This window comes from Equus przewalskii, chromosome 14, assembly GCF_037783145.1.
Source record: "Equus przewalskii isolate Varuska chromosome 14, EquPr2, whole genome shotgun sequence".
NCBI classification, from domain to species: Eukaryota; Metazoa; Chordata; class Mammalia; order Perissodactyla; family Equidae; genus Equus; species Equus przewalskii.
Genome location: NC_091844.1, coordinates 67,498,849 through 67,506,851, shown reverse-complemented (window position 1 = coordinate 67,506,851; position 8,003 = coordinate 67,498,849). Strand labels below are relative to the sequence as shown.

The following is an 8,003-nucleotide window of genomic DNA, read 5'->3' as shown; positions in this document are numbered from 1 at the left end:
GTTTGTTTCAGGAGGCAATTAACTTAATTGAATCAAACTGTAAACTGTCTCTTGGGCCACAGTATAAGTCTCAGTTTAGTTCTTTGATTTTTATCTGGGCCTCTTAAGCCTGTGTCATGTATGCATGGTTTGGGAATTGGACAGAGTTTATATACAGAATGTGTGGTTCTTCCTTTCTGAATCTCTCTTCTCCTGGATTCCGGCCCTCATTTTCCAAAGGCTGGGGTGGGCTCAAACTCTATTCTTTGATTCTTCAGGCCAGAAGGACTGCAGATTTTCTATCATTTTATCTGCCCTGTGTGACCTGACTTTGGCCTATCTTCCGGCTAAAAGCCATAACAAAATGGGAAAGTCAACCTAGGCATTCACTTTTTCCAAATGTTGACTCCTCTCCAGAAACTGCCTGCTTTTGTTCACTCTACAGGGCCTTCAGGTAGTTGTTTTCAAGTTTTGTTTCATAGTTGTCTTCAGGAGTTTGTCTAGGAGTTTTTCCAGATGCTTACTGAGCTGCCCTGGAAATGGAAATGTCAGGAGTTTCATTTTAGACAGCTTAAGTTTGAGAAGTCCATTAGACATCCACATGGAGATGCTCACTAGCCAGTTGGAAATGCACCTGGGTTTCGGAGAGAAATCACTTAACGTTTGGCATGATCTCGGTGGTGTATGGAGTCGTGGGAGTGGGTGAAATCAACCAAGATGTGAGTCTCCCTGCAGAAGAGAAACAGGCCCAGAATGAAACCCAGGTGTACCGTAGTGCTCAAAGATCAGCATGAGGAGGAAGAATTAACGAAGCAAGTGAAGTGAGAGTGGACAATGAGGAAAGAGAACCACCAGGAGAGTGTTGACTTGAAGTCCAAGTGAAGAAAGTATTTCAAAAAAGGCAGAGTAGTCAACTGTATCAAATGCTGCAGATAATGATGAAGATTAAGAACTGGCTTCTGGACTTAAGAACACAAACGTCATTGGTGAATTGAAGAATAACTGTTTTGTTCAAGTGGTTGAGTCAGAACTCACTGAAATGAAGAACTGGAGTCCAGGAGCATGGAGAAATCTTTCAAGGAATTTTACCATCAAAGAGAGAAGAAAAATGAGATTGAAGCTGGAGGGGGATATGACATAAAGAGAAATTTTGTTTTGATTTTTGACATTAGGAAAAATTATCCCATGTTTGTATTCCAAAGTATGGAATAGTTGAGAAGGAATAATTGGTGTATCAAGAGACAGGGGATAGGACTCTGTGTAAAGGGGAGAGTTGGCCTTAGAATCACGAGCAGCTCATTCATAGCAACTGGAGGCAAGTAGAGAAGCTGTTGCATATTAGATATGATGAGAGTGGGGAGGACTGTCATGAGAGGATGCAGAATAGGGGGAAGTCAAAGCAGCAGCAGGCCAAAGGAAATCTCCTTTATTTTATTTATTTCTTTATTTTTGGTGAGGAAGATTGGCCCTGACCTAACATCTGTTGTCAATCTTCCTCTTTTTTGTTTTTTTATTTATTTTTTTTAAAGATTGGCACCTGAGCTAACAACTGTGGCCAATCTTTCTTTTTTTTTTCTGCTTTATCTTCCCAAATCCCCCCTGGTACATAGTTGTATATCTTAGTTGCAGGTCCTTCTAGTTGTGGCATGTGGGATGCCGCCTCACTGTGGCCTGATGAGCAGTGCCGTGTCTGTGCCCAGGATCTGAACCAGCAGAACCCTGGGTCGCTGCAGCAGAGCATGTGAACTTAACCACTTGGCCACAGGGCCGGCCCCCAATCTTCCTCTTTTTGCTTGAGGAAGATTGTCTCTGAGCTAACATCTGTGCCAATCTTCCTCTATTTTATATGTGGGACACCACCACAGCATGGCTTGATGAGCAGTGTGTAGGTCGGTGCATGAGATCCGAACCTGCAAACCTCAGGCCACCAAAGTGGAGTGTACGAGCTTCACTACTACGCCACCGGGCCAGGAAATCCCCTTTATTTTTTTAGCCAATTTGTGTTGGATTTTGTGTTGCTTAGAACCAAAATCGTCCTAAATGATAAATTCAGTTGTTATAAATCTTTCAAAAGTGAATTGTCATAGACCCTCTGGAGCATTATTATTTATGAGAAATGACTACAAAGCAGTTAACTTTCATTTTAATAGACAGATCATAAGTTCTGAGTCCAAATGGGTTTTGCCATTCTTTCAAAAACTTCTGGGAGGCTATTCCAAAGAGTATTGCCACAACTCAAAATATCTTTGGACTCTGTTTTGTTTTAAATTGCTTTTAAAATCTGAGTTACATGTTTTGAATTCCCTCAAAGATGACAAATTGTGACCTTTTGTTGGTGGATTTGGTATTGGAAATAGATAAAAACTAGTTGGAATTGAGTCTAACAAATGCCTTTTTAGGTTAAAACTTGTTTCACAGAAGTCCAGTGTAATCTGGAGCCTGAGCATGGAAAAGAAAGCAAAGTCTGTCCTTTTGGAGTAAAAAGCATCTCTTGGATGCCTCTTGGTAAGCCTGACCGTTCAACTTTGTGGAATATTTTCAGCAGAAACCATACTGATGTCAAGGAAAACGGTCGATGTGAACTTCATTTCTGACACGCAGGAAGTTAAATTTTCTACTTGGAGGCTGTATTTCAAAGTCTCAGTGGGGACACTGGTCGTCACTCAGACGTGTGTGATGCGAGAGAGCCACAGAAGGGCCTGCTCTTCTCGCTTATCTTTCACAGCGCGTCTGCATCTTCCACTAAGCTAAAGTGACCGGCAGGCATTTCGACTGCTAATTTTCCTGAAAACTTTATGTTCTTCTGAAGAAACTGCTCAAGCAGTGTTTGGAAGTGTAGAGTGAGAACTGGACTAGGAATCAGAAAACAGGGCTCAGTTTGGGCTCTTCCATTTGTTAGCCATGTAACCTTGCATGAGAAACTCATCTGAGAAGCAATTTCCTCATCTATAAATAATAGTAATTCATAGTCCACCCTGCGAGATTAAAAGGGAAAGTTTAGGAAAGCCCCCAGCAGCCTGTAGTAAAGGAATCATCTTGCTCAGGTTCAAGTCCTGGCTCGAGGATACTAGCTGTGTGACCCCAGGCAAGTTACTTAGCCTCTCTATACCTCAATTTCAGTATAAAACAGAGGTAATAACAGTACCCGCCCAACGGATTTTGTATCAATCAGGGTTTAGTGCAGAAAGCATCAGAGAAACAGTTTCTGCCCTCCTTCCTCATTCCAAAACTCAAGCAAGTGCCTCTAATTGGTGGAACCTAATTCATAGCCAGAGCCTCGGCTGCAAGCTGCTTTCCAGCCTCTGCAGTGGGAAGGCACCTGGAAGGAGGATGGGACGGGGGCTGTGGAAGCCAATCCACACACACCAACCAAGTTATCATGAGGTTGAAGTGAGATAATATATGTAAGGGCTTCGTAGGTGTTCAACAAATGTCGGTCACGGTTAGTTTCAGCAAATAGCTGGTGCTTGAAATATGTTTGTTTATTCGTTCAGAATGAACCAGAATATAGTCTACTCTGTCTGCACAAAGAGCAACCCTTTACCCTGTGGACCCAGGTTTTTGTGGACCCAGGTTTTTCCACAATACACTACAGGCCTGGGTCTCCCTATTTCAATCAATATAATTTAGGCTTTAGACACAAGTGTCTGGTCTACGGTGAACTGTTGCTGCCCTTCGTTTCACATGCGGGTGGGTGGGGGTTGGTTGAATGAGGAAGAGGCAGGAGGGAGATGTGCTTTTCACTTGCATTGAGAAGGGTCTACATTCTTTTGTGCCTTTGAATTTTGTAATATGTCCATATATTACCTATTCCAAAAAAAAAAATGTAGAAAAATTTGAGTGTTTGAAGCATTTGCTGATTTATTCTTGGCATTTGACTTCAAGACAAGTTCATCCTGGGATCAAGCTGCATGAACCATACAGCATCCTGGCTTTTAATCCCCATTCAAGGCACTTGCCGTGAATCAGAGTGGGTAGAAATGGGAGGTGACAGAACAAGCTCCAACATGAAAGGCAAAAGAAATGGGAGGTGAGAGAACAAGTTCCAGCATGAAGGCAAAAGTCTTTGTATAACTCTGCCCCAGCTCCAGTTCTTGTAAAATGACATCTACACCTAGTCCAGCCCTTAGGTGAGTGACAGCAGAGTACTTCTGCCGTACGAAACTGATGGCCGGGGTGTCTTCCAGGGGAGTCCTTGAGGAGCAGCTGCTCCTGGTGGCCAGTTACTACAGGGAGAACAGCCCAACACAGCTCTGCCACAGGCCACACCATTGTTCCTGTTTAGGTCCATTCCTTCAGTTTGCAGATAATAGTAAGTATTTCTATTCAACAGATAAGTAATTCAGGAGCCTGGAGGGAGAGGGTATGGACTATGCAGCTAATTCTATGCCGTAACTCAGGCACCTACACAGTGTTGGGTGAAAGGAATGAAGGGGCTGAGATGGAAGGGTCAAGGGAACAGATCAGGTCATGGGCAGACTCCAGAGGCATCATGGGTGCAGACGCTGCCAGCTCAATCCTGAGCTGAGGTGAGAAGTGTGGGCAATATGAAAGTGTCAAGATGGTGGCTGTCATCACGGAGAGGCATGTCTACAAGTGGCAGGACACTCAGGGGAATGATCTCATTCAAGAAGACTGACAGCATCTTCCTGAGGAAAGCCTGGGATCTGCCCGTGCCTTCTGCTGCTGCTTCTTCAGTCAGGGAACAGAGCCCGTCAGAGGTTCGTCCTGGACCTGGCTGTCACCTTGTTCCAATCAGGACTGCACTCGGTTGGCATCTTGCTCTGAGCCTGACCTGATAAAATTAATCTGAGACAAGATTCGGCCCACGGAACAGGGGTGCTCCCACTGGAGAGCTCCACTAGGAGCTTTCAAACTATTTTTCACCAATTTTACATCACAATTCAGTGCTCACACATATTATATATGTACTCACCCATTATTGAAAAAAACTTTAATGAAACAGTTTGAACGAATTACTTGTAACGTACTTTGATATTTTTCTTTTTTTTTTTAATGCTAGTTACAACCAACCAAATTGATTTCATAACTCAATTCAGTTCAAATGGGTTCTAACCAGTAGTTTGGAAAACACCACTTTAACCATATAAACTAATCAGGTCTGGTCTGTCTGATTCTCACAGGGTGGTGAGCCACAGGAGGGTCCCAAGAAGTCTCATAACAATTGATTTTCTGGGCCTATCTATCCATTCCCATAGTTGTGCATACATGAACTTCAGAGCACATTTATGTAAATGTACACTTTATCCTCCTCAACCTGACCTCAAACTTTTCTGCAAACCGAGAGCCACAAGGCTGAACTTGCCACTTCATTCTTTGCTTCTCTGATCCATTACAGACAGCGCTCCACTTAGTCCCTGTGGTAGTTAAAGTATTCGGATCAAAGAATGTTAGAGGTGAGAGAGACCTGAAGACTCATTTAATACAACCACCCCTTTGATGCATCTCAGACTCCAGTCTCTGCTTGCATTCCTCCAGAGACAGAGAGCTCACAACTTATTGAAGCAGCCCTTTCCATCTTTGGACAACAGTAATTAAACCAAGATTTGTCTTCCAATGGTTTCCATTTCTTAGTTTTTGTCTCAAAATTAGTGAGTCAATGCATATTCTTGGAACAATGCCTGGCAGAGTAAGCACTAAAGATTTCTCCCTAGTATTATTAATAGTCTCTGTGCACTAAGGTGCATTAACAGTAGTAACTAACTTTGCTCACATGACTGTCCTTTTATATTCAAAGGAGGGCATCACGTTGCCTGGGTCTTCTCCCTCCTCTGTAAACATCCCCAGTTCAGTCCGTCCTTCCTGGCTTGGCATGGTTTCCTGACCCTTCACATCCAGCTCGCTGTCCTCCTGATGCAGGTGGGTCTCTAACAGGTTGGTGCTTCTCTGAAAACACAAGCCTTCAGAATTGGACACCAGCCTCCTCATGCAGGACACCAGGGCGGAGAACAGAGGCTCTCACCTCCTGTGACCTGAGTGCTTGGTGACTAACAATGCTGCCCAAGATTACAAATAGCCCACCTCAGAGCAGAGAGTGGCCTGCAGGCACAAATAATGGAGGAGTAGGAGGGGTGGCACCCCTCCCTCCGGAGCACATTCCCTTGGGGAAATCAACAAGCTGGCATCCTGGGAGGAACCAGGCCTGCAGGAGAATGGACACCCAGGAAGAGCTAAATATCTGCAGGCTGCAGCAGGTATCTCAGACTCCAATACCACAGGGAGAGGAGGCAGCACTGGGGCCCAGAGGAGCCTGGGCAGCACGTGCTCCAGCTAAGGGGGGAAGCAGTTGCTCTGCTCAGGCCAGTTATTGTCACGCAGGAATGTGGGCCCTCGTGTTTCAAGATCGTGCACGTTTTCAAAAGAAGCCAGAAATAGGAAGTTTTAAATATAGAATCATCCTATTTTAAAATGTCAACTAATTCAAAAATTTTTTCAAAATGTTGTGTGAGGCAGCAGTATCTGGGCTAAACCAAACCACTGCTACCCTCTGTTCTCCTTTTGGACCTCTGTCATCTACCTGGAGAGTTGGGGCGGCTGGGGCTGGGTGGACCCTGGTCACTGGCCCACCCACCTTTTCTTCCAGTCTCTCCAAGCAGCCAGGGCCCAATTTGGAACAGCTGCTCTGTGATCTGGGCAGCCGGAGGGAGCTTACCTGAGTCTCACACCAGTGTTTTCTGGGCAGGTGGAGAGAGCAATCGAGCCTGGATTACCACCTGGCGGAAGGCGTCATCCACCCCCACCACAGGGGCAGGAACACTACTGCCTGTGAAGAATCCACCTGCTTGCTGGAGGAGGAGGAAATCAGGCTTTCCTTGGCCTCTGGCTTCCTGAGTGACTTCGGACTCTCCTCCCGATGGCTCTGTTTGCTGATCTCTTTGCAAAGCAGTGAACCAGGAAGTGTTTGTGTGTTTTCAGATGTAAAACATGCAATGGCAGGGTCAAAATGTGGTTGCTTATAAAATTTTACGCTCATTTTGGGATCCACAGACTCATAGACTTTTAGAGCAAAAGGGGACCTTTCAACCAGCTAGCTGACCAAATCAGGTAAACTGAGGCAGAGAGTAATTTGCCTAAAGTCTTGCTGCTGGTTCCCTGGCTTCTCCCAGTGCCTTGGGAAAATGAACTGTAGCATCCCACCCACTCGCACCCTTCAAGCCAGCCTGAGCAACTCACCTTAGAGATATTACTAAAATTTTTTATATTACTTTATTTTAAAATAGTAATAAAATTTTAATAAGTATTATATGCAAAACATGAAATAATGTGAGTTTCCAAAACGTTTAAAAATTCTTCGCAAATTGCATAATCTGAAATCTGGTCCTACAAGTGAATTGTAAACTGTTTATGCTTTGCCACATGGTTAATACAACTTTAGCTGGTAAACAGAAACTACTACCATACGTTGTCGGGAGTGATTTTAGTTTACAAGCGCTTTAAAATGTGCAGGTTTTCAAAATGCGTCTTTCGCATCCAGTGAACTGCCTGGTACTCCACTGAACGGGTCTTACTGTTCTCCCAATTGGACCAAAGCTGCTGAGGCCTGAGAGCTCTTGGGGATGCGGGAAACATCACTGGCTGCCTTCTCAACAGCCATTCCTCTTTTTTACCTTGTGAGTAGAATCCCAATTTTGTTTAGCTGTTGGTCCACAATATGTTCAAGGAGCCCTAAGAGGTGAGTTGTGCTTGGTCCAGGCCAGTGATGATAATCTCATCTCCTTTGGCAATGATTAGTTTAAGAGTAGTGATGATGTGGCCCAGTTCTACCCAGTGAGATATGAGGAGGAGTCAGCTGGAGACCTCTGGGAAAGATTGCCTGTGACAAAAACAGACATACACCAAAAAAGCTGCAATTTCTTTCTACCTTTGGACATTGTTATGTAAAAATGGGATGCTTGGAGGTGTGGCAGCCATTTTGCAACCATAAGGGAAAGCAAAGAGAATGATAGAGAACACCTACTACATGGCAAGTTGAAACATGTGTTTCATGGCAATAACAAAGAGAC

General features: G+C 44.3%; 1 long non-coding RNA gene across 2 annotated transcripts; it reads left to right on the top strand.

The window, feature by feature from the left end:
- The first annotated feature begins 804 nt into the window (after positions 1–804).
- Positions 805–7,398, top strand: LOC103549443 (uncharacterized). Of its 2 annotated transcripts, XR_544541.2 has the most exons (4): positions 805–2,484; positions 4,167–4,291; positions 5,738–5,859; positions 6,683–7,398. It is a non-coding gene; the product is annotated as an uncharacterized lncRNA (long non-coding RNA). The 2 variants fall into 2 exon arrangements; XR_011526154.1 differs by lacking the exon at positions 805–2,484 and having other exon boundaries at positions 2,550–4,291.
- The last annotated feature ends 605 nt before the right edge of the window (positions 7,399–8,003 follow it).